Source organism: Labeo rohita, chromosome 20 (genome assembly GCF_022985175.1).
Source record: "Labeo rohita strain BAU-BD-2019 chromosome 20, IGBB_LRoh.1.0, whole genome shotgun sequence".
Classification (NCBI taxonomy): Eukaryota; Metazoa; Chordata; class Actinopteri; order Cypriniformes; family Cyprinidae; genus Labeo; species Labeo rohita.
Window position 1 is genome coordinate 24,255,187 of NC_066888.1, and position 25,779 is coordinate 24,280,965.

General features: G+C 41.1%; 1 protein-coding gene across 3 annotated transcripts in view; it reads right to left on the minus strand.

The window, feature by feature from the left end:
* hivep2a (HIVEP zinc finger 2a) overlaps positions 1-25,779 on the minus strand; it is a 90,173-nt gene that overhangs the window by 13,797 nt on the left and 50,597 nt on the right. For all 3 annotated transcript variants that reach the window (XM_051137835.1, XM_051137832.1, XM_051137834.1), the window contains one exon: positions 9,325-9,477. The gene's annotated coding sequence lies outside the window, so the exon portion shown is untranslated. The remainder of the gene's footprint in view (positions 1-9,324; positions 9,478-25,779) is intronic.

Sequence of the window (25,779 nt, forward strand, 5' to 3'; positions counted from 1 at the left end):
ATGCAAATGACATTCGACGTAGTGTGTGTGGGTGTTTAAAGGGCAAACTCTAAGCGTTTTCTTCCTTAAGAGTTTTGGGTTTTTCTTCGCTTTCAAAAACATTAACACTATAAACACTTAAAGACAAAGGTGGGAGCATGACAAACCAAAATACAGCCTTAAGGTACAGTATGTACTCAAAGCAATAAATAGAACATGAGCGTGCTTGTAAAGGCAAAGTACTGAACATACTCTCTGTGCGATGTATATCTTAATCTCAGGCTCGTTCTGATTGCAACAGACAGCACTGCCTGAGTGTGAGTGAGGAAACTGTGTGACGCTGGTGTCTGGAAGGCGATGTGAGCACTAAAAATAGCAGGGCAGAAAAACCACTGGTATTTATAGCACTTGAAACATTAACTTTTGGTTCATTTTGTTTTCATAATTCTTCCATGTCTGACACAGGAAAGTATGTGTTCACAAACCAACACAAACTATGAGTCGAACTCCCCAGTTGCTGTTGCACTAAAGCAGCAATTTTTTGTTTAAATGTACAGCAAGAAATGTATCCTATAGCAACATGCACAACAAACTTTCTGCCTAATGCTGCAAATTAATGAGGCTTTTGAAATGCAATGAGATTTTTTTCAAACATTTTGTTGTTTGATTAACTTGTCAGACTGCAACAGGCATTAGGCTGCTGTTACTTTAAGACCTACTGCACAGATCCAATATATTGACAACATTAGTGATATCTGTACCAATAGACACTTTGTACGGTTGCTGTGCTACATCTCATCATACCATCCAGTCCTATTGCTCATGCTTTTCCCAGCTTTTTCTTGCCTTTCATCGCATGATGGGTTTTTGGGTTGCGAGATACTGCATGTACTGAATGAATTGCATAATCTATGTTTTTAAGGGAGGTTAAAAATACATTGAATCACATTTTTAAGAGGCAAATGGACGTGCTTACAATTTGAGAGTGCATGTGTGGGACACACTGTGAAGTGGATAAGAGCAGTACCTCCATTCACAGCAAATCCATCAGAATTTGGAATAGAAAGTCATATTACATAAACCAAAAGAGGTTACAAGAATCTCATATCACATGAAGTCTCTGTGCTCTCTGCCACTGTTACAGAGCGAATCTATTCTACAGTATGTAGTGTTCTACATTTCAATAGCTCAAAACATATTTTTCAACCGCCCCATGCTAGATGGTTATGAAACTTGTTTATGCCCAAGATTATTGTGATCCTTGCATGGCTGAGATCAGTACGCTGCTGTCTGCTGTCCCACTCATCTTCCTGCCCCATTTCACCATACAAAGTGTAGGAGGTTCTTAGCCTGGGGCCACAGCAAGGCCTCCATGCTGGATGCACAATAGCGGTATAATAAAGAACATAAAAACTTTTATGAGGATGCTTGCTCATGAATAAAAATACACCACCTAATCTAACGCAAGGATTATGCATTTTACAGTTCTGCTGTCAGATTCCAGTGAGAGGATTAACCGCAGTCTTTTCAGAGTCTGTTTGTCAATGAATGCTGCACGGTGCAGCAGTCCTAAAAGGATTTGGAGCAGCATTATGTCACATTCTAAGCCATTTGGATATCCTTTTCACTTGAAGGGAGACTCCCTGTCTTTTTAAAGTGCTATCACATTTAAAGCCATTATGTGGTGGAAATGCCTAATCTCCCCAAAGTTCACCACAGGACACTGCAAACAAATAAATATATAAATGAACACCTAAATAAAGAATAAAATAGAAGCAGACCTGGAAAAAGTTTTTTTTGCCAAAGTATGTTCTTGAAATATTCTGAGTCATGCTCTTTAACACTGTGATTATCAGCTGCCTGGCTGTTTAACTCCTGCCAAAGTTACAGGGTTATAGCAATAAACAAGTAGGGCAATTCAGTCAAGCTTGTCCATTTACCGCTCCCCACTTTTTAAAGGGGTCCTATTATGCTTTTTCACTTTTTGAATTTTAGTCAGTGTGTGATGTGTATGTTTGGGCATAAAAAAAGATCTAGAAAGTTACAAAGCTCAAAGTCCACTCCAAAGGGAGATATTTATTTAAAAAAAAAAAATCCCTTTTCAAGAACTACAATAAACGGCTCCTTGGGACTACAGTGTCATTTTTCTGGGTGTTGTGATGTCACAACACGGCCCATTAGAATATCACGAAAATTTGAATGGTTGGGGGTAGGTAGGGACGAGGTGGGGGATTAGCCTAACTTTAGCAATGCAGCATGGAGAGCCATTTCTTCTGGGACACTTCAATGAGCCGCAGCGCGGCTGGCATAAACACAAACATTGACTAGAGTGGCCGCGATCAGCTCCGGTGGCCGTGTCAGAGCTGTAATGCACCACAGAAGTGTGCACTATAGGGGGTTGAAACATGTTGAGGCGCGGCTGGTTTTAACACAAGCATTGACTAGAGCGACTACAGCCATAACGTGCTGTAGACATGTGCAGTATAGGGGGTCAAAACATATGCAGAGGTGTGGCTGGTATAAATACAAGCATTGACTACTAGAGTGGCTGCGATCTGCATAAACTTGCACTAGACTAGGCTAGGTTAATCACTGATGATGTTCTTTGATAATGTTAATGTTCTTTGCCCATTTTCTGTAGCTGCTTTTTGAGTAACTAAGGAAATGTAAGCATTATAATTAGTAACTTACAATATTTTTATTCAATTGTTGTCATGTTAAATACTAATTTTGTCATATTAAAAACATTAGGATGCTTTTAGCCTTATGCCGGAGCTGGTTTCAGGCAATTAAACCAAGTATGTGAATAATTAAATAAATTAGCACGGTAATATCATGTTTCGACGATCTGGCAGGCTAACAATAGTTCCCGACACTACTGTAGCATCAAGGATACCTTAATATATCCTTAGTTATAACGTAGCAGATGGAACTTGCTGCTTTGGCAAGGGGTGTGGCAGTACTAAAACGCCGTCTAAGCTGTTCGCCAATCACATGGCACTGGAACAGCTAACCAAATCACAACACATTTCATTTTTTAGAAGGCGGGCCTTCATCAAACCCAGAATTAAATGAGCCATTTGTGCCATGTTGCGGAGAAAGGTATTGTAATGATGTAAATTATGTGAAAAATAATGTGTTTTTTGAAAGCATGAGAGCATGTTCTAGTACACCCCCAAAACAAAATCAAGACTTTGTAAAAGAGCATAATTGGACCTTTTTAAAGGAAAGGTTTTGCTGTCCAAAGCTACTTACATTGTTGGTTGAAGGGCAAAGATCTGCAACTTCTACTCCGAAATAATCAGGTGATATGTATGCGACTATAGTTTGCATACTTAAGCTAATGGACTCTTTTGGAGGCAGACAGTGTTACTAGATCATGTAGCTCACTGAGGTGCACCTGGGCACACTGGGCGGTATGTTCCAGAGATTGGGTTCCACCTTTTGTCTACTCCCTCATGACATCACAGCCATGATGCTGGGGAGGTACTCAAGCCAGATCTCATTTCCCCAAGTCCAAGTGGCACAATTTTTTTGTCCTTTGTAGGACAGACAATGAATAATTCAACAGGCTGCTAATTGTTTCAATTCAGTGGTTATAGAGGTTATAGTGACAAATTCCTACCGCTAAAACAATCTTGGTCAATACCTTGCTTTTATGCAACTAAATTTTGCTTACACCTTGCCTCGTCGTCTCAAGAGGAACTCTACTGCCATAAGGGAATTTCAAGTGTGCACAAATACCACTACTCCTGCAGAGGAGGAGAGGTTGCTGAGTTGATTTTCCACTGCCCTTGTTCCAGCTATCCCAACTCATTAGTGATGGAGGCAACTTTTACTACTCCAACTGGCTTTATCATCTGGCACAGAGCAGATGAGAACAAGTCTGAAAATAGATTGAAGTAAGGATACCACAATAAAGTCTTCTGTTTTAAAGGAATTGGCACATGTCTATTCAAAGCAATTATTCAAACAACCACGACTGTATGTGGGAAGGATCTCAAAAAGGCGCAGTCCGTTCAATCAAGTGAGGGAAATTTCAGAGACAATCCTGAATTCTGGCCCACTAATGCTATCCTCACATTACCTTTCCCTTCACTCGCTCAGGACTTTTGTCTTCGCAGTTTATCTCGGCTCCCCGCAAGATTCACCTTTTGCACATCCAGCAACTTTTACGGTCTGATTTTGGTCTGTGTTAGCAGGACTGGAGGATGTATCACCCGAAATGTGTGTGAGTCAGCCCCCTGGAGTGTCATACTGACTCCTCATTAAGAATCCGAAGTTGAATCTTGGGCAGACGACTCATCCAGCTCCACATGCACATGCCGGGTGAGAGGCCAGCGCAGAGACACAGGCCTGCTAAAAATCATGTCCAGATGGTCAACGGAGGGGAGTTCTGCACATCGGCAATGTCACAATCACATTCCAAGGACGCCGGACTTCCCAAACGCACTATCCGACAGTAAGCTTTCTGAAATGAGGATACAGGACGATCGATAGGAGTTCATGAAAAGACAGCCGTACTGGCGGTTCAGACGGATAAACTGTCTTTCAAAGCTATATGGAGGAGAGGAAAAAGCCATTAAAGCAAAGGGGAAGTATTTTTAACACTCTGTACAGGAGAGCCTAAGCATTTATGCGTGCGCTGGAGAGAGAAAGCATGCGTGGGAAGCATCTACAGCCATCTCGAGACGGGGTGAGGAGAGTGGGTGACTGTTCCTGTGTGGGAGGAGAAGGCATGAATACCATGCAGGGTTATGGTGTTGATGAATTGCGTTATGAAAGGGGCTTCAGTTACACAACCCAGCCCATCCAATTCTCTGCCTGTGTGGGCCGAGAGGGATGGCAGAGCTGCTGTGATCCGCGCGCAGCCGGAAACGAGGTGCATACAACCCTTCAAGACATTTGGTCGAATGCGTAATTATCTAGCAGCTGTGATGCCAGCGACTCAGCGAGAGCGAGAGAGTGAATGTACCGGAAAAATCAAGCATCAACAGACTCACATTCATGGAAATGATGGGCAATTCTTTCATAAGGACAATATCGCGGCATAAAGAAGAGGGAGAAAACGCTCGCTCGCTCTGATTAGTTTTGAGATACGGCAGCGGAAAGGACACATTATCCATTAGCTTGTCATTATAATCATATCAATGGTGATTATTTAAATAACATCATCTGTCCAGACGGCTGCTCTCTCAACAAATTGCTATGCGCTAAAATTTGACTGGGCCTTGACATCAGCCATTAAATAAGACATTAGCGCTGCTTCGGTTTGGGAAACGTTGCGATTTATCTTGATGAACAGCAACGGTGGTTATTATGTCCACCAATTTTAAAAAAAGCTACTGATATCTATTTCTACAAGCCACCAACCATGTGTAGGGGTCTGATGGGAAGCCCTGGGTAAATCTATTACAGTCAAACGGCTGTTCTTTCTCTCTCTCTCTTTCTCTCTCTCACAGAAGAGGTCTACATTGGGACAGTACCACGATCGGAGTGCTGCTGTGGGTGTCGGGTCAAAAGGCACAGCCTGCTGATAGAAAACACAACAGCTATTAAGGAGAGAATAAATCCCTTTCAACATGAGGTCATGTCTAATTTAGCTGCCACTCTGAAAGCCCAAGCACTATCCCCCAGCATGAGATACTGTTACCAATCAAATAAGTGTCTGGACCGGCCACTGGAGAAAAGGGGGGCCTGGAAGGAAAAATGTATCCCCGGTCTGGGATAGAGGTCTGGCCCGGGACTCTGAGGCACACCAGCGGTCCAATATGGGGCAGAGCAGCGTAATTACAGGATGGCTCGATAATTGAAAACGGCAGAGATGAAAACATTCTCTGTGAATAACCCACTCCCAAAACAAGGGCTGCATATTTGTGGACTGGTGCAATGCAGGAAAACGTCATGGAAGTAAATCGGGTATCATCAGCACCATGTATTGGTCATTAGATGGATTTATGATGCATTCCTGGAGGCGGCGTTTAAAAACATGCCCGCCTTGCGGACTGTGGGAGAGAACGTGCGATTTGACACTAAATCTTCCTGTAGGTGCCACTGCTTAGATTGCTTAGCAAAGCGCCAACAATCCTAGGGGTTTTTCAGACTCCACAGCTGTATCTGTTTTAATGTACATGTTTCCATTTAGCCTTGGCTTAAACACAGAACACTGCCCTATGGAAGGAAAGACTGGGATAAAAAAAAGTGAAAAACAGGGCTTCATGTTGGTCTTAATTGTCTATGGAAAGACTGTCATATTTTCCACCGGGTAAGCTTGAAACCATTACAAGCTAGCCTTCATTAAATTTTCCACAACATTTTGCAGAAATGTCAGGAAGCAGCTGTGGAGGCACTGATTAATTGTCTTTCTCACTGGTTCCCCACTTACAACATAATGCTTCGTTGAAATGATATCTTTGTTTTTTTCACTTCCCCTCACCTACATGAGAACCTCATGAGGTTGACTGAACCGTGTATAAATGTAAAACCCGTGGCCACTTGTTGACATTTAAAATCACAGATCCCAAGGGGAAATGACTGACTCCAAAGGAAGTCTTAGCTTGGCTCTGCCATAAAAGGAGTTTGGATGCAGCTTGGATCTTGTAGACTAACACATGTCGACCCTTTAGCCACATGAAGGTCTCTCCTCAAGTGCATCAAAAAACAAGGTGTTGCACAGGACTAGCCAAAGCAAGTGGAACAGTATGGCTCATAAGGATTTCCACTGCCAAAATTCTATAAAGAGAAAGTGCAAAACAAGAGGGAGAGCATCTGGAGGTTGTGATCCCGAGTGGAAGAGTTGAAACATCTGCCACAAGTGTGCCCTGGCCTCCTAGAGTAGAACAAATAAATGGCTCTAGTCACTGTCCAAGGTTAAAAGCTTAAGCGCTAGTGGGCGAGCATACAAGAGTGGGACGTTTGGCTGCCACCACTCGAAGCACCATTGAAAATAAACCCTGTCACTGTTCACGGCTCAGGCTTTGAAGCACAAGCATTTGTGGCATCCGCAAACATATCATAGAAACGTGGTCAGATCTTTGCTTTGCTGTAGGGGCCTAAAGTCTGGAATACACTACATGACTTTTGCCCAGATTTGCAGTCTGGATGCTTTAGCTATTGAAAGTCAGAGCCAGTCTGCTGTTTTTGGACATTTGAAATAGACAGATTTATCAGAACATTGCATCATGTATGATGGGCACAGACTCAGGTCAGAAGATCTCAGTCATGTTTGATATTTTGAGTCAGTTTTAGAACACACTGCTTTCATTTATCATGCATATCCCAGCAATGAGACCAATGTTTCTGTGCGATTTCATGTTTGGAAATAGGGATGTGCGGGTCTAGTCAACAGGTCTAGTCAACACAGAAAACAATAGTTGACTACATGACAGAAAACAAAGACCCGCTTCGGTGGTCGTGTGGGATGTCCAGGCTTTTTCTAAAAACTCTATCAGCTTGCTTTTCGTTTCTCTCTGCGTGCCTACGACTTCAGTTCCAGCCGAGCACCTTTTTTTCGTAGTTCACCAGACTACATTGATAATTTACTGAACAAAAACGCATGGTTTTAAGTAAAATGGGCATTGTCGCATTTTTGTTGTTTTTCAACGACATGACGTAAGTTTTTAAAAGCTGTTTTAATGTTATTCCTTGATAAACGGTTCTATTGTTTTTGACTTTTGTTTTAATATGTTGTCTAACATTAAATGAAGATGAATAATTCTGTCAGGCTATTGATTGATTTTAGATTGTTCTGTATTTCCCCAGCTGATTTGAATAAACGGGCTATGCAGTGGCTGACGTTGAGCGTATGCTCTTCTTTCGTTTCCTTTTTAACGACCACCTAAAATTAAATGATGATAACGCGTGGCAAGCATACGGCCAGAGATTTGACAGTGTGATTTCTAGATAAGTATTTCAAATGTAGGCTATTATATACATGCACGTACGTTTCTTTCTTACCATCTTTTGGGGGTATCTTGCTTTTAGACTAATTGACTAGTTGGATAAAAAAACTTTAGTTTAGACGACTATCAAATTAGAAAGTCGGCAGTACAATGCCTATTGTTTTAAAATCTGTAGTGTATTCCAGTCTTAAAGAAGAAGTTCACTTCCAGAACAAAGCAATTTATAGATAATTTACTCAACCCCTTGACATCCAAGATGTTCGGGTCTTTCTTTCTTCAGTCATAAAGAAATTATGTTTCTTGAGGAAAACATATAGTGGACTTCTATGGTGCCCGTGAGTCTGAACGATCCCAGCCGAGGAAAAAGGGTCTTATCTAGCGAAACGATCTGATATTTTCTTTTAAAAAATTACAATTTATATACTTTTTAACCTCAAATGTTCGTCTTTTTTTTTAGCTCTGCGATGTGCATGCATAGTCTGTGTAATCCGGGTCAATACAGGTATGTCAAAAAATCCCATCTCATATTCTCCTCCAACTTCAACAAAATCATTCTATATTGCTGTTATACCTTTTTTGTAAAGGGTGTTTGACCCTCCTTATTCACTTGCATGCTTTGTAAACACTGGGTTGGTACTTGTTGGTACTTGACGATTTTGAAGTTGGAGGAGAAAATGAGATGGGAGTTTGTTGACATACACCTGTACATACAACTGTATTGACACGAAATACACAGAGTTCGCATGCGCATTGCATCGCAGAGCTAGACAAGATGAGCATTTGAGGTTAAAAATGTGTATAAATTGTACTTTTTTTTAAATAACCCATCATTTCACTAGATAAGCCCCTTCTTCCTTGGCTGGGAACATTTAGAGCCCTCTGAATATGCGTTTTGGAAGTTCAAACTCGCGGGCAACATTGAAGTCCACTATATGGAGGAAAATTTTGGAATGTTTTCCTCAAGAAACATAATTTCTTTACGACTGAAGAAAGACAGACATAGACATCTTGGATGACTAGGGGGTGAGTAAATTATTTGCAAATTTTAGCTCCGGAGGTGAACTTCTCCTTTAAGTTAACGGACATTAGGAATTACATGTAGAGGACTAAAATCCGGAATCGATAACAAAATAACCTTTTTGATCTTTGAACTCACTAAAGGCACTCTTAAATATTGATTCATCTATATGATTCCACTCCCATGCTGATCAAAAGTTTTATTAGCCGTGGTAAATCAGATATAATCAGCGATGCACTTTTATCTTCCGACTGCATCTGTGAGGCATGCAACCTCAGCACACGGTCCCACCAGATGCACAGCCCGAGGAACATGTGTCTCCCTAACCTCACTTTTCCACATTAAACACCTGGGTCCTTCATGGCCTCCCAGATATTCCGCATCCTGCTGTATTTGCTCTTGTGTGTTGTAACATTGTGAACTCACCCAAAGGTTCTCTGTAAGTCTGGGATCTGCTTGTTTCTCAGGGTAAAGGCCTCACGCTGTTTCCTCTATGGTAGTCAGGTTAGGCAGGCGAAGGCTGGGCAATGGGGTGACAAGTAAGATCCCCTGGCCAGGGTGCTGAGATTGTGCAGACCACTGTAGAGACAATGAAAGGAAACAAGTTTAATGATAATGTGAGACTGTATAGAGACTATCAGTGTAGCTGAAGGGTCTTCATATCGAATAAATAAACTGGAACTGAGCATCTGCTACAACAATATTTCCACTCCCTTTGGAGCAATCGTGCTCTATTAATATGAATCCTCTGATGTGTTTATGCACAAACCATATTGCAATGAAGAATCTGTCTGTGGGATATTATCGCAATATAATAAATGTTATGAGACATGCCAGTACAGACTCAAACTGATTAAACATCAACCTTTCCTTCATCTGACATCTGCACGATGGCATCTTACACACTGTTCTCTAATTTTTTTTCCTGGACTTTTGCCATACCATAGCATAATTAAACACTGGCCATAATTATAGTGATTGGTAACCTGCCAGAATGAGGTTTTTCTATCATAAACAAAAAACTGACACAATTTGTTGCCTTTAACAACACAGGCGCTAAAAAGGCCTTCAAGACATTAAAATAGCAAAGAACCCAAACGACAACCACAGGACTCCATTGTTTGTGCCTGGATGAGACTGAACCTTGGCCAGCAGTCTATGATGGCGAATGAAATTAGCTGTAATATTGCTATAAAAAGGCTCTTATGATACCAGGACTGAAACAGGACAATGGAACGCAACTGCAAATTGAATGCATGCACAGCACATCCATCCATTTATTCTATGATGAGAAAATAAAGATACCAGAAGAAGCTGCTCGACAAAGACCATAACCTTAAGGTCTTAGTTCTTAGTTAAACAATTTGCTTAGCCTTTGTAGTGCTATTCAGGCCTGCTCTCCAAAAGTCCATGTAGAGAAGCATACTTCACTGTGTTTTCATGCTCCCTGCCTTAGAGTGAATGCAGCCAAGCTGTGCTCTTCAGCCTCGCAATCTAAAATGTGCCCGAGGGCTGGAGATATTACAAACACCATTATGCTGCTCTGCTGCACTAAGACAAGCTCAGCTAACCCAGAAAAACAAGACATTTCTGTGAGGTTGCATCACAATCTGCAGTGGAGCTCACCCAGGGTAAACACAGGCAACACTTCCTCTCACCCGCAACAACAACAAAAAAACCCTTTCACCAGAGCTCGCATATATCGCGCTGCACACCAAATCAAGACATCAGACTTTCGAAACGTTTTAGCAATGCCATTGTAAGGAAGGTTCAGTATGTCTATACAGTGATGTGCGAACGTTTGGGAACCCCTTGCAGAAGCTGTGAAAATGTGAACAATTTTAACAAAACAAGAAAGATCATACAAAATGCATGTTAGTTTTTATTTAGTGCTGTCCTGAGTAAGATATTTTACATAAAAGATTTTTAATATAGCTGAAAAAAAAGCTGAAATTATTAATATAACCCCTTTCAAAAGTTTGGGAACCTTTGGTTCTTAATACTGTGTGTGGTTACCTTGATGATTGTTTTTATTTGTTTTGTGATGGTTGTTCATGAGTCCCTTGTTTGTTCTGAACAGTTAAACATTCACTGATGCTCCAGAAGGAAATATTTTTATTTTTGCTCAAATGTTGTTATTTATATTATATGTTTATGATTTTGAGATCCATCTTCTCACACTGAGGACTCAAACACAGCTATTAAAAAAGGTTCAAACATTCACTGATGCTCCAGAAAGAAACACGATGCATTAAGTGCTGGGGGGTGAAAACTTTTTGAATTTGAAGATCAAGCTAAATTGTACTTAATTTGTCTTCTGGGAAACATGCAGTATCTTCTGGAGAAAAAAAGATATTTTAACAAAATAAGAAAAATTTGGACATCTTCATCCTGTTCAAAAGTTTTCACCCCCCGGCTCTTTCTGGAGCATGAGTGAGTGTTTGAAACTTTTTTAATTGTTGTGTTTGAGTCCCTCAGTTGTCTTCAGTGTGAAAAGATGGATCTCAAAATCATACAGTCACTCCTGGGAAGGGTTAAAATATGCAAAAGATGCTGGAAAACTGAAGAATCTGCAGGACCTGAAGGATTTTTTCTGAAGAACAGTGCTCAGTTTAACTGTTCAGAACAAACAATGGACTCATGAACAACCATCACAAAACAAAAAAAACAGTCATAGATCATCCAGCTAACCACACACCGGATTAAGAACCAAGGGTTCCTAAACTTTTGAAGCGGGTAGTTTTAATAATTTTTTTTGTCTTGTGGACTATATGTAACCATCTTTTATGTAAAATATCTTACTCGGGACAGTGTATGATCTGTCTTATTTTGTTAAAATGATTTACATTTTTACAGATTCTGCAAGGGGTTCCCAAACTTTCGCATGCCAATGTACAAATCATCAGCCGGATCACTTATGGAGTGAAGTACAGTATATTCTGATTGCTAAAATGGGTTTCAGCACTTTGGTGTCAGTACACCAATGGTTTCTATGTAAACTTATGATGCTTTTGGGAGACAAAGTCCAGCTACAGTATTTAGATTACTTGTTCAAAACCCTTTACCAAGAAGCTCACCCACAACCAAGGAGCTCACCCACAACAGGCCATCAAGAACTCACAAGGGCAACTATTCTTACCACTGAGATGTGCTGTGATGGGGGAAATGATGAGTGCTTCATCTTAAAAAGCATCCAAAATAGAGACCCAACTTGGAGCTGTTAGCTAAATGAACAGGCGATGAATTGGAGATGTACAGGGTATAAATAACTGCCTGTAATTATATGCCTCCACTTTTTTCCCCTGGAAATTATCATTTGAAAGTACTTGAGGACATGTGGCACATTTTGTCAAAGCTCTCTGCTCTGTGCCACTCCACAGTGTGTGAATTAAAATGTAAAGAGTGACAAGTGAATGCATATTTTCTATTTCAATGGTCTGGGTAATTTCAGCAAAATGACTTCGGTGGAAAACGCGCCATATAATGTCATGGCATAAATGCGTTTCCAACCCCCTTCCCAACATCCTCACACCATTTTCTGCCTCTTTGTCTTAAAGTGAATAGGATTACAGAACTGACACAGAAAATATATTATTATGAAGCCATTTCTACCCTAATCCATTTCCATTTACTTCAGTGAGAGAAAACAAACTCCTAATAAAAATGAAATCGTGCAGCCTGGTGAACCAGGAGGAAGTCCTACTTGTTCACATGGATCTTATGTAATATCAAAACACTTAAAGAATTCTTTATCCGAATGTTCCAGTTCTATTTTTAATGTGTGTTGCGTGCTAAGATGCAAAGGCACAATGCCAGGTTTGTCTTTTTTTATTTATTTATGGACATTTTTAGAGAGATCTGCAGTATGTGAGTCACAGAATTTCAGATAACGATTTATATAGGCAGTTTATTGGACACATCCTGCCCAACAGCCAAGCGGCCGAGTCTAGCTCAGTGCATTTAACCTTATTTACACTAACCCGGCTCCAATATTGCACGTGGTCAGCGACCACATCCTTTGAGTAAAATTTGTCAAGGCGACGAGCCTTCCTGTTGCCTCACTTCCACAACATTATTCAGGGTGCTAAAAAATTCATGCAGAGTAATACAGGAAAGTTAGCAAGATCATTTGAGGTGGCATTAAGAAGCTAAATGTATCACGGAGGAGGAAGGGCCCTGGGGCTAGAAGAGCTGTCATCATTCTGACTCGCCACTCATCGTACCGGCCCCGCAACCATGGGAACCAATGTGCACTCTGTCAGGTGCACCTGCCTCACCCTGACACCTCCATTGCGCTCAGCACTCCCTCTCATTTCCTCTTTTACTCATTCTCTTTTAAACCTCTTTTCCTCTGCCCGTGTATCATTTTGCATTCTCTTGCATGTCTGACGAACTATGACGCCATCTTTTCCGAGCCGAGCCGAGGAAGTCTGTTTAATGAAGCCCAGCTGGGGACAAATAATAGGGTGAGGAGGAACTGTTACTACCCAGAATAGATCGAACCAACACCAGTCAAATCCCCATCATCGATATGCGCAACACTGGCAACTATACGAACAAATCTACACAAGTTCTCCTCATCTCGCACTCTCTTCCTCATCCTCCTCCATAATTAATATCATTCTTTTTAATAAATACTCTTAACACTCGCTGCCTTTGTGCCTCTTTAATAGGACTTGTAGCTCCAGGCGCCATATAGAGACAATGCAATTACCTTATATTTAATGGGGCGACTTAAAAATTTATGGAAGGAAACTGGAAAGTACTTTTGACAAATGACACAACCAACAAAGGTGACAGCTCCCTCCTTCGGCTTAGTCTTAAAAAAGAAAGCAGAAAAAAGGAAAGGATCCCGTTAAACCATCACATGTCTCCCAGCGCAAACAAACAAATCAGTAGGCTCTGTTGTTCTCCTTCAGCCCCAGCTGCACACAATCCCCCACCGAATCCCCCCCGCCTTCCATCTTTCTCTCTGCTTCCTTCCACCCTTTGATTCCCATGTCTCTTCATGACAGGGCGTTTTAATGGAAAGAGCACCTCTGATAGATGAGTGCATCAGCGAGGAATTCGGCGCATAGTTGTGGTCATGACATCAGAGTCACACGTTTTATTGTTGGGCGGTGAGTGTTCCCCTGACGGCTGGGGTCTAGTGTCATGTTACCCCTCACAAGAGCCGGGAAATCGGGCTAAGTGGATTTCCTGACGGCGCAGGCTGGCTTGTACTCGAATTAGCTCCAATGACAGGCCAAAATCGAGATCTGAAACAAAAGTGGCAAGATTGGTTTTCTGTGCTTTTCACTAATGTCTGGTCTTACCAGTAGACTGACAAAGAAGGGTTCGTTTCTGGTCAGTGGGTTGGCCGTCCAATCAGAAGAACTACTTTTACATATGTCATGGTGTGTTCGGAAACTAAACATATACACGGAATACAGAGGAAACTAAACACAACAATGTATATCTAAAAAAATTACAGCAACCATTATAGCACGGCTCCAACGTCAAGAACAATTCAAATGCTTTGCAAGAATTTCAAGATAATAAAAGACACATAACAGAACCAGCCAGATACCCCTGTTGAGAATTATGTTAGGTATTCAATGATTTACGAGTTGTCCAGTCTTAAAAGGCGAGAAATTGATTCATTGCTCACGACTAATTTGAAACATCACGAGGCAAATACCTCTAGAGGTTTTCTAGTCAAACAAAACTGCTGAAACGAAAATATTTAAGTCTCATGGTTTATTGTGATTTAGACGAGCTATAAAGCCCTGATCACACACTGTTGATTAGGCAAAGTTCCAGAGGGAGTGCTGTCTCTCCGTTGCTTGTTTATCTAAAGAGTCAGCGGAACCACATGACCAAGAATGAGGCACAATGAGCATCTCCTCAATCCAGCAGGTGTAGAAGAAGCTGAGCTTTCACACTGTAATCAGCGCATTGGGAGACAGGATTTGGGCTGCAACAAATTGGAGCCACATGGTGTTTAATGGGCATTAATCACAGAGTGCCACGGCCATCCTGCGCAAGCCACGACAGTCGCCCCCAGAGCGAGCTAATCAGTGTCATCTTCTCCAGCCCTTCGCTTCGCCGTGCATCTGACTTCTAGGGCCCAGACTGAAAGGGGGAAGTGACATTTACGTCATTGGGGGATGAGTGGACCAGTTACCATCCCCGTCACCCCTTTCACAAGCGGCGCTCTTTTCGGATCAGAGGCGGGCCGCGGCGAAGGAGCGGTGCCAACGTCAGCGCGAGTCCATCCGCTGCCAAGAGAATCCTCCCCTGAGATTGAAACGGGGGAAGTGTGACTTCTATCGCACAAGCTTGGGCACATTACATCGGGTGCGATAGTAACACAGAACCGTAACAAGCACCCCGAGAGAACGGCTCGAGGAACCCGTTCGCAGAACACCCCATTCCCGGCCTCCATGCTGGCCGAGGGCCCAATAAGAACCTCTCCTCGAGGACGATGGCGAGGTCACCGGGTTCAGCTGTCTTTTGCCGTGTAAGGCGAGTCCGCCCACTTGTCCTTCTGTTCTTCTCTCTCCTTCCTCTACTAAAGAAAAACAAGAGCAGATTCTCCATGATAGCACCGTGAGTCAAGCTCGCTCTATCTGTTCCAATCTCCGCACTGTTATACAAGTCAAGAAGCTGGCGCTGAGCTGGTGTCTGAGTCAGTCTGTAAAATACATCCAGGCCCCGTCTGTCCAGTTTCCACTCATTTTCTCTCTAACATGCCTTTTCACCAATTTACTTCAGCCGAGGGGGAGGGCGGTTGTTAAAAGTACCCAGGCAGTTTGGTGGGGACTTTGACACAGCAATGGCAGCTATTTGGGCTGAAATGAGAGCTTTACGGCTGTGTAATTGATGGGCTCGGGCAGCACAACCACCGCACAGTGCCATTACCCTGTGAGAGACATGCGCTCCTTTTATAGAAGCCCACCATATATAAACATACCAACTCAAGGTTGAGGAGTCCGGAGACTTGAGGCAGCAATGGCTATTAACACCCAATCAGCAATGGCACCAGTCAGAGTGAAACACAAAATAACACATTTGAAAATGCAGTACGTCATTCCAGACTGTTGGTTAGAGAGTAATGGGAGACTAATACAGTGTACGATTTCCTGCTAAATTATCTGAGGTGAGGCTAGACAGTTTTCTTCCTGGATATTAGGTATTGCAGCAGGAAGAAGGTCTTCCTGTAATGGTCTTTGATAGACCTGTAGTGAGAAACCAGCTGCTTTCAGCAGCATCCTCTAACCAATAACCCACTGCTTTCTCCTAGGGGGGTAAACAGCACTTCCTGTGCAGCAGTCTCGTAACACGGCGCGACTCCTTCCATCCCCGCAAACTCGAACTCTGATTTTTCAGTCTTGATTTATGATGAAATTTCCTGAAACCTGCATTACACAACTCACAAGCGAAGCATGATTATATAATATTTCCTTCTATACATCAGAAAGAACTCAGTCAATGAGGGTGTCCAGAAATATTTCAATACTCAAATCAGTTCTGCACCTACAAACCACAACTTTCTGTAAATCTAGAAAGAACGTATCACTGCCAGAACAGCTGGTCTATTTTATAGAAGAATAGATGGACAGAATTCAGAATGTTGCAAAACCCAATCAGCGACAAGCAGACTTTAAGGAAGTCAAGAAGTTTCACACTGAAGGGAAGTGGCCCGTAAGACTTTTCCGTAACCCCGATGACATGTTCAATGAACATGTATATGCTTAGGTCAAAGGTGACACAGAGTCCAGGAACTAATGCAAGAGCCTTCTCGCATGGATTACTCACGATCACACTTCTACCAAGAGACACTTCCAAGAAAAGGAGCATCACAGCTGTTAAAAGTAAGAGGAAGAGTTGTGGGCCTACTTGAACAGCACTTCAGGGAACACGGAGAGTACATTAGACTTACTGTTGTCTTTCTGAAAAGTAGATCTACTGTAGCATTGCTATACCACAAACACTGAGGAAAGCTGTTTCCAGGGGGTGAATTGCTGATTCACCACTGCAGGGATAACAGTGCCGTGGTCATGCCATTCTCTGGCCTTTGATATCCACTCTGCTGTGTCTGCACTGAGCTGTTTTTAAACCAACACCAGCGTCGAGGAGGCTGTGCTGCTGCCCTGATAGCCCTTCTTCGAGACAAAGAGTTTCCTGAGAAGAACCGACGGTGGTTAACGCGTAAACGAGTCGCTTACACACTGCACAAGAACAGCAGACAGAGCAATATGCTGATTCGACCTCGACCATGCTCCATTTCCAGCTACACAGGAGGATTTTACCCATGATCAGAGTGCATCACCAAGCCATTAACGGAGCTGAGAAAATTTGACATTTTGCGGCTCTCCCCCAAGACCCGATAGAATAATATTATTACTGGCGAGAGAGTGCCCTGCCCTTCAACCACTCCTATAATTAAGAGTGAATACAGGCCACGGGGGACGATCCTGGGGGCCAAGAATATCAATCAGTCACCCCGCAGTGTTTCTCTGGGCTCTGCCGGCTGGCCCACATCATAGAGAACACGAGCCTGTTTGCTCTGTGGCGCCTGTCCCTTTAACTGTCACTGTGCTGGAGACAGACATGCGCTGGAGATAATAACAGCCCCCTCCGAAAGCCTCCCAATGCATTAATATTGAAGTGCAGGACTAAAGTGGCCCACTACAGTCAAGCCTGGCAGTCAAGGCCACATAATCCAGCGGAAATAGAGAGGGAGGGAGAGCATTTTGAGCCACTTGAGTCCTAAGGACATAGTTGTATTTCCAAAAACAGGACCCTGTCTTTATGCAGTGCCCGTGGGAAGAGCTTGTAAAGTAGCTTGTGTCCCACACGCACAATAACAGAACCGGAGTCACACCTCGTCATGCCGTCCAGGTGCCAACTTTCCCAGGAATCGGCATATTTCCTTTTCCCACCGAAAGAACACTGTCAAGAGTCGTCTCGCTCTACTGACACCAACTGCAAACAATTCTGGATGCTAAGATCTTTATCAGAGTAAGGCCTTTTCCACAAATTGGGCCTATCTGTGTAATGCGATTAAAGCCTCTACTTCCAGGAATCTGACAGAGAGACAAAGCGTCTTTGGTGTCTGGCTCAAGTGCTGAGGGTGGAACTGTCACAGCTGTGTGAGGATGGAGAGGAAGCCACTGTGGCATCATAATTATGGCATCTTCAGTAAAATAACAGCATCTCCACTTCCTCTACAACGGCTGCTCTTTAGCCCTGGCTTTGTGCCTTTAACTCATCGGCTGGCCAACGTAAGATACATTTTCAGATAGCCTTTTCAGATGCATTTTTTGGCGGTCACTTCTAAAAGTCTGTTTGTACAGACTGTTGCCAGGAAAATTATTTTTTAAAGTACACCTAAATTGCAATCAGTTCACCCGGTCCTTTTTAGCATGCAAGAGGTGGCTAAAATAAATAATATTCAACATTTTTGACAGACCTCACAAACGGAAGCCTGTTTTTACCCTAAGAGTAAAAAATAAAGCAGGTAATTTTGAAATAAAATTAAAAATGAGAAATAAAGCATAGTGTACAATATGAAGTTGCATTGTGAGATATAAATATATATATTACTCTGAAGCAGAAACAAGCTTCTACGGATCAGATGTAAAGAGAAGTGTCAGACAATATATTGATGCAGTCTTCTTATCTAAATCTGCCTGTCTCTATCCCTGAAAGGGCCTCAAGTGTACGCACAGTGGGGACAGATTTTTAAGACATTTCTTGAGTGGCTTTGAACCTCTGAGGAGCTGCTGAATTAAAGAGAAACAAGATATTACCTTAGAATACACGATTGTGATTTTAATGTATTTACTAATCCTTTCCATCGAGTTGTTCAAAATAGTGAAAGTAACTGAAAAGATGTTTGCACCAACACTAAGATTACAATCACAGAAAGACAGTCCACACACAATCTTGGGTGGCCTCCCAGATTGCAACGCTGAGATCCAAACAACGACTACTACTTTCGAGGCCGGAACTGTGTTGATGACGTTGGAGGAAGTGGTAATGTAAAGGTGCGAACTAAACTCCCACAAGACTGTAGCTACAACACCACAACAGTGCAGGAGACTAACTCGCTCGCACTCACGTACACATCCGCCCACATGCAAGAGCAAATCTCTATAGCTGTCTTTGAGTGAGGAGACAAAGGAAATGAGGTGAAGAATGATAAATTGTTTTTTTTTGTTAGGTTTGCTCTGAGTAGAACAGGTTTTCCGGCTATGGAATTGGGGTCCGCCACACACACTTGGGCTGAGAACAAACAGTGATTAACAGTTCCAGGCTTGGAAACTCTGGGTACCACTGGAGGAAAAAGAAATGGAGGAACGGGCCAGATTTCCCCAGACCAAATACTACCGATGGAAAAGCTGGGCACTAGCACGCAAATGCGCATATTTGCGCAAACAAGCACAAAGCACTTTCTGATGGCATTGTCGTTTTTTTCTTTCCCTTGTTGTGAGTCTCTATGAGAAATTAGTTTTCCAAGCTGCTTGGAAAGTGGAAAATCAAGCAGCTCTCTGGCGTTTTCCACATCTGTCATAACGTGACGAGTCCTCTCTCCGGGCATGTTCATTTCCAGAGACTGGTCCGTAGTGTAATTTGACCGTGAATTTCCATTTCTAAAAGACATCACAAAGGCAGCACAGTGGGGATGGAACTGCTCATTCACAATTTCTCAGCCTCTCCCAGCACTGGGACGAAACCCCTCAATGCGAAATTAAGATAATTGTTTTTCCAGTTCCATTGACATGCAGCTGAGCCTTTCCGTGTGCCCGTGTTTCCCGCTCAGCTTGTTCCGTATCATGTCTGTACAGTGGTTGCATTCAGCTGAGTCACATGTATTACTGAGGAGCAGTGAACAGCAAAAACAGATACTTCTTTGGGTTACCAGATTCCCCTGTGAACTCATAAAACAATCAGCAAATTAGAGCCAAATTAGACTGTAATAACACAGACCTTATTACAGCATCTATATTGACTGGCATATTGAAACTACAATTTCCAGAATTGGTCAATACAAAAAAATAAAAACAGATGAATAACAACAACAAATTTACTATGTGAGTCATAGTTCAGTTAATTCACATAGGTAACTCCTGAGTTTGTGAGTCTTTTTGAATGATTTATTAAAATAATTAGTTACTGAATCAGACTACACATTGAATCAAAAAGAATCATAAGAGTCATTTGTTATTTATTTAGAATACACTGGTTAAGTTGTATGTATGATTCACTAAAGAGAGCCAGGTCACAAGAATCACGTTTGTGAATCAGACTACAATGTTAATGCTCTATGATTGTGAGTCATATAGCGGTTTAGTGAGCCAGATATTGATTCAAGAAGCATTTTAACAGATTCAGTGAGATAATTCAGTTAATTCACATAGGTAACTCCTGAGTTTGTAAATATTTTTGAATGATTCATTAAAAGAATCAGTTACTGAATCAGACTACATTAAATTCACTAAAGAGAGCCAGGTCATAAGAATCATGTTTGTGAATTGGACTACAATGTTAATGCTGTACGACTGTGATTCCCTAAAAACAACCACGTCTCAAGAATTGTTTATGTGTGAATTGCCCTAATGATCCTAATATCCTAAATATCCTAATGACAATAATTTTGACACATACAATGTATTATAGGCTACTGCTACAAATATACCCGTGCTACTTATGACTGGTTTTGTGGTCCAGGGTCACATTTATTTCTGTAGACTGTAAACTCTAATTCACTACTCAGGTTTCTCATTTTTTGCATTACTTTTAAGTCAACACTGAGTATGTCATTCTAAAAGCAAACTATTGTCTATCAGCACCTCTCAAAGTGAAAACAACACCCATGCCCAGACACAAATCAAACGCTCCAGTCGGAACGACCATTGCAATTTCAACAGGCAATTTCCCCTCCGATTTCAGTCTTAAAAACACGTCTGCCACAGTCAAACAACTCGAACATTCATTTCACCTGACAGACACGGAACCTTTTTTCAGTTTTCAGGAACGTGTAACTGTGGAAGAGAGGAAAGTTCAGTTGATGTCATAAGCTGACTCTCTGGGGGAAAGCCCTGTCTTACAGAATCAGATCCAGACAATGAAGTTCTTGCTTCAGCCATTTGTCCTCAGAGATCTGAGCTAAGTGTGGAACAAATACAATTCAGCGCAAAAAGGAATAAGCCTACAAAATCCCAAGATGTGTGTTGCGTAACACCCAGGATGCCCTCTTTTGTGTCTCTGACAATGCAGACCTCCTCGCAGATGGAGGGGACGAGGTGTCACTGAGGTCCACCGCCTAACTCGGTCGAGAACCTCGCGGTGAACTCTGGCAGCGTGTGTGTGTGACTTACATAACAGATGCTGCGCTGTCTCACTGGGGCGGAGGGGTATACAAACTGCGCTGTGCGAGACTATGTGTGTGTGTGTCAGAAGGGTGGAGGGGTACACTAGCTTCTCTGTTATGCGTCTGAGGTCACTGCTGGCCCCCATTGCAAACAAGTCCTCATCATCTGGCCTCGAGCAGGAACGCACACATGAGGCCTCTTGAATGTTTAAGTGTGTACGTATGCTGTTTGTGTACGTCTCTTAAGGGTGTGTACGGATCCTAGGAGAGCTTGTTTGTACGTGTGTATTTACATTTATCCCTGGAGACACATCAGACTAGGGCTAAGAGAAGTAAATAAACACATAAACAAACCGCATAGGCAAATCATGGCCGTTTTTTTATTTATTTTAAATGAAGCAAAAACGCTTGCAGCTGAGGTCTAACTGCCCCACTAAATATATGTACATCTGCAGTTATAATTGAGCTACAGATTCTGTCGTTCTGTCCAAGCATACATGCATAATTGAACATTTGAAAGATTTAAGGAATAGTTCAGCCAGAAATGAAAATTTATTTACTCACCCTCATGTTGTTCCAAACCTATATAAGTTTCTTTAAGTTTGATGAACACAAAAGATATTTTAAAGAATTTTGAAAAACCAAACAGTTGTTGGTCCCCACTGAATTCCATAGTAAGGAAAGAAATACTATGGAAATCAATGTTTGATTACCAGCATTCGTCAATATGTGACCCTGGACCACACAACCAGTCAACAAGGGTCAATTTTTCAAAAATGAGATTTATAAGTCATCTGAAATTTGAATACATAGCTTCCACTGATCTATGGTTTGTTAGGACAGGACAACATTTGACAGATACAACTATTTGAAAATCTGGAATCTGAGAGTGCATAAAAAAAAAAAAAAAAGGTGTCCAAATGAAACTCTTAGCAATGCATATTACTAATCAAAAATTAAATTTTGGTATATTTACGGTAGGAAAATAACAAAATATCTTCATGTAACATGATCTTTACTTAAAATCCTAATAATTTTATTGCATAAAAGAAAAATGGATCATTTTGACCCATACAATGTATTTTTGGCTATTGCTACAAATATACCCGTGCTACTTAAGACTGGTTTTGTGGTCCAGGGTCACATATATCTTCTTTTTGATCACCATAAGACAAAAAACACTCTAGGAATGGTTTTAAATGACATGACGGTGAGTAAATTATGACAAAATTTTCATTTTTGGGTGAACTATCCCTTTAAATACATGTCGCACGTGATCTCCGTCTGAGGCCCGACGTCATCCGATTAACGCGTATACATGCTGGACAAACCTGAATTACAGTCACATTATCTATCTGTTTGCCTGTAAATATGCATTCCGTTGTTGTGAATGAAGTATGGTTTTCCTTGTGTCACACAAACCGCCAGAGACATGATAGCACGTAGCAAATCATATGCATGTTTTTGCGCAGACCACAAAATGTCACAGACACATTTGAATTCTACATAGAGTGCTATTTTATATATAGATAATGCGATATGGATGAGATTGTGGCTGTCATATGCTGTCAAAACACGGCTGTACGCAGCTCAACAGCCCCAGCTGTGATATAAACGCTATTGGCTGTTTTAAAACGGGGGCGGAACTGCTGGATATGTCTTCCTGTTTCAGTCGAAATTACGTCAACACAGAATAACGCTGCGTGTTTCAAAGCACTTCGGTGGACCTTTAAGAGTTACAGGGTGACAAATGAAAACTAAATGTAAAAAATATGGCAAATGACATTAAATATGAAATATTTATCACAGATAAATTGCTAGTTAAAGTGTATATTTTGGATTCACATAACCTGTTCTTAGTAAGCAATAGTCAGTAATATTTGTCACCCACGATCCAAAAACTGCTAAAGCCTTCTAGCTAAAAATAGTTGTGCAGTAAATATAGAAAGGAGCATTCTAATAATTTGTAATCTGTCATATTCACGAAACTTGTCACCTGCTACGTCACTGCAGCACCTGATTAAGACACAGTTTGAGATTAATATAGAAAGGACACCCAAATACTACGCAATTAATGATGCTTTATCTGAAAGCTGCTAAAGCTGCCACGTCACAGCTGCGCCTGATCAACACGTGTTGCTATAATCTGAAAGTACTTCTGGGATAAATTTAGAGCGGAACCATCAAATTCTACCAAAAATGGATTGTAACACTTCTGAAGCAAAACAAGGTTGATCCCATTTTAACCCAGATTAGCCGCTCTTTCTATTGTTGAGTTGTAGTGAAATGCGACTACGTCAAATCTGTTCAACAATCTCAGATGAAGACGTCACACATTCCAAGTGTGTTAATATGGATTAAAAAAAAAAAACAAAAAAAAAAAAAACTACCCAATACCATTGTTACTGTGTAAAATAGAGAGTTAAATGAATTCCAGGCGTGACTGTTTATTTGCTGAATAAGCCTGATTCATACGCACTGCACTGTTTTTGAACTCTTTGCATATTTATATATCTGACACAGACTTTTATAACTTCTAGAAGGTAAGAGGTATTGCTACATAACATTTTGCATTGTGTTGTCTGTATTACGTCTACAGGATGATTTTCTGGTGTCGCTCTTGACAAAATATGTTATGACAACCATAAATCCACCCATTTCAAGCACTAACAACAATGAAATAACATTCAAACTGAAGTCTGGCTTAGAAACCCTTTGTCCACCCTGCGTGTTATGCAACCAATCCTCTTCCATGACACATTAGAAATCTATCAACAGTTCCTTTTCGATTTTCCATCGCTAAAAACATTCAACCTGTGTTTAATTACTTTTAAATCAACAAACGCTGAGCGAACGACTGCTTGACCTGCCAGCTCATGAGGTCACAGTATTATCACACGCACGCATGCAACTATATACACACGCATTATGTGGTGTTGCATTGCATGCTGATGAGTGGAGAGGTGGGGAAAAGGAGCATACTAGTTTTTTTATATCGCTATTAAACGAGCCATGAAGGGGCCACCCTAAGTTGTCTCGGAAAGAGGCCCCCCAGTCAGGAATGTAGCGGCCGTGCCGCCCGGGGCATCTGTGCACTGGAGCCACCTCACTGGTGGAATTTCCAGCGTTCTTATAAAACTGATAATGGGATGTGTACGCAGCAGGAGTGGAAAATCAGAGGTGCGTTACGAGGTTTTCCACATTCCTCCCTCTCCATGGGCCAGACATGCGTGCCCTGCATATGCTAGAGTTTGAGTGTGTGAGGATCTCTCAGTGTGTTTATGTCTACCTGCTGACGGGATATCCCCACAGGCAGTCCACCGGTGTTGTTTAACACCGACTAAGTTTCTGTGTACACACTGCAAAATATACATTGGATGTGGAATGCCATAATGTATTTTATGCGAACACATAAACCGAATCGAGTCTAGACATTTAAAAGAAGAGAAAAAAATACACAGTACCGTTACAAAGTTTGGGGTCAGTAAGATTTTTGAATATAAGTTTTTAAAAGAAGTATCTTTATGCTTCCTATGTGCAAAATGTGGATGGAATCGCAGAATCCAGTCATAAAAATGGAATTTACTATATACCACGGAATGTCACGGAATTTGACAAATTTTGGATGTATAAATCAAAAGTAGGTCAGTACATTTAAATCAAATTGTGATATGGACTAGTGTCTGTGAATATTAAGCTGCAAACATACTATTTAAATATTAATCCTGCATGTCCTTTGAATAAATGGCGTAGACACACAGTTTTGTTTACTACACACATACTGATGCGAGTGTGACGCTCACTGTGTTTTCAGCCTCTGCCACCTTAATATATGAGTACATGAACACAAACATAATCTTTAGAACTGCTCTAAGAGTCACTTCATAAGCATTTTTTCATTTCTTTTGAGAAAAGAAAAACTATTGTCTTAAGGTCTTCACAGCAACCCGTCAAAATTAAAGTTCAGCCTAACTTGAAGAAACTGTTACAAAAATATACTTAAATGTAACGATTGTATTACTACTAATAATAAAATTAGTAAAACATTATTTTTTAAGGAATATTTACGTGAGAAAATATTTAATAGAATTTATTTACCTGAAAAAAATGTAAATACACAACACTGTTTCTGAAAATAAATAAATAAATAAAATAATAACAATAACAATATCTATATCTATATCTATATATATCTATATATATATATATATATATATATATATATATATAAAATCAAGTCAGTAGAGATGCTTTTGATTATTACAATTTAGTGAAACTATTAAAACTGAATCCAGAAAATTAATGGAAAACAGAATTTCAATAACAATAAAAACACATTTTATAGGGCCTTAAAAATTACATTTTTGTTAAACTAAATTGCTGTTAAATTGTGTATGTTTCATGATTGCAATTAATTAGGCATGCTGTTTGATTCATATCTCTTTAATTTTACCATTAAAACAGAGTCTGTAAGAAAAATTAAAATTGAAATTAATAAAACAGATTTCATAGGGCCATAT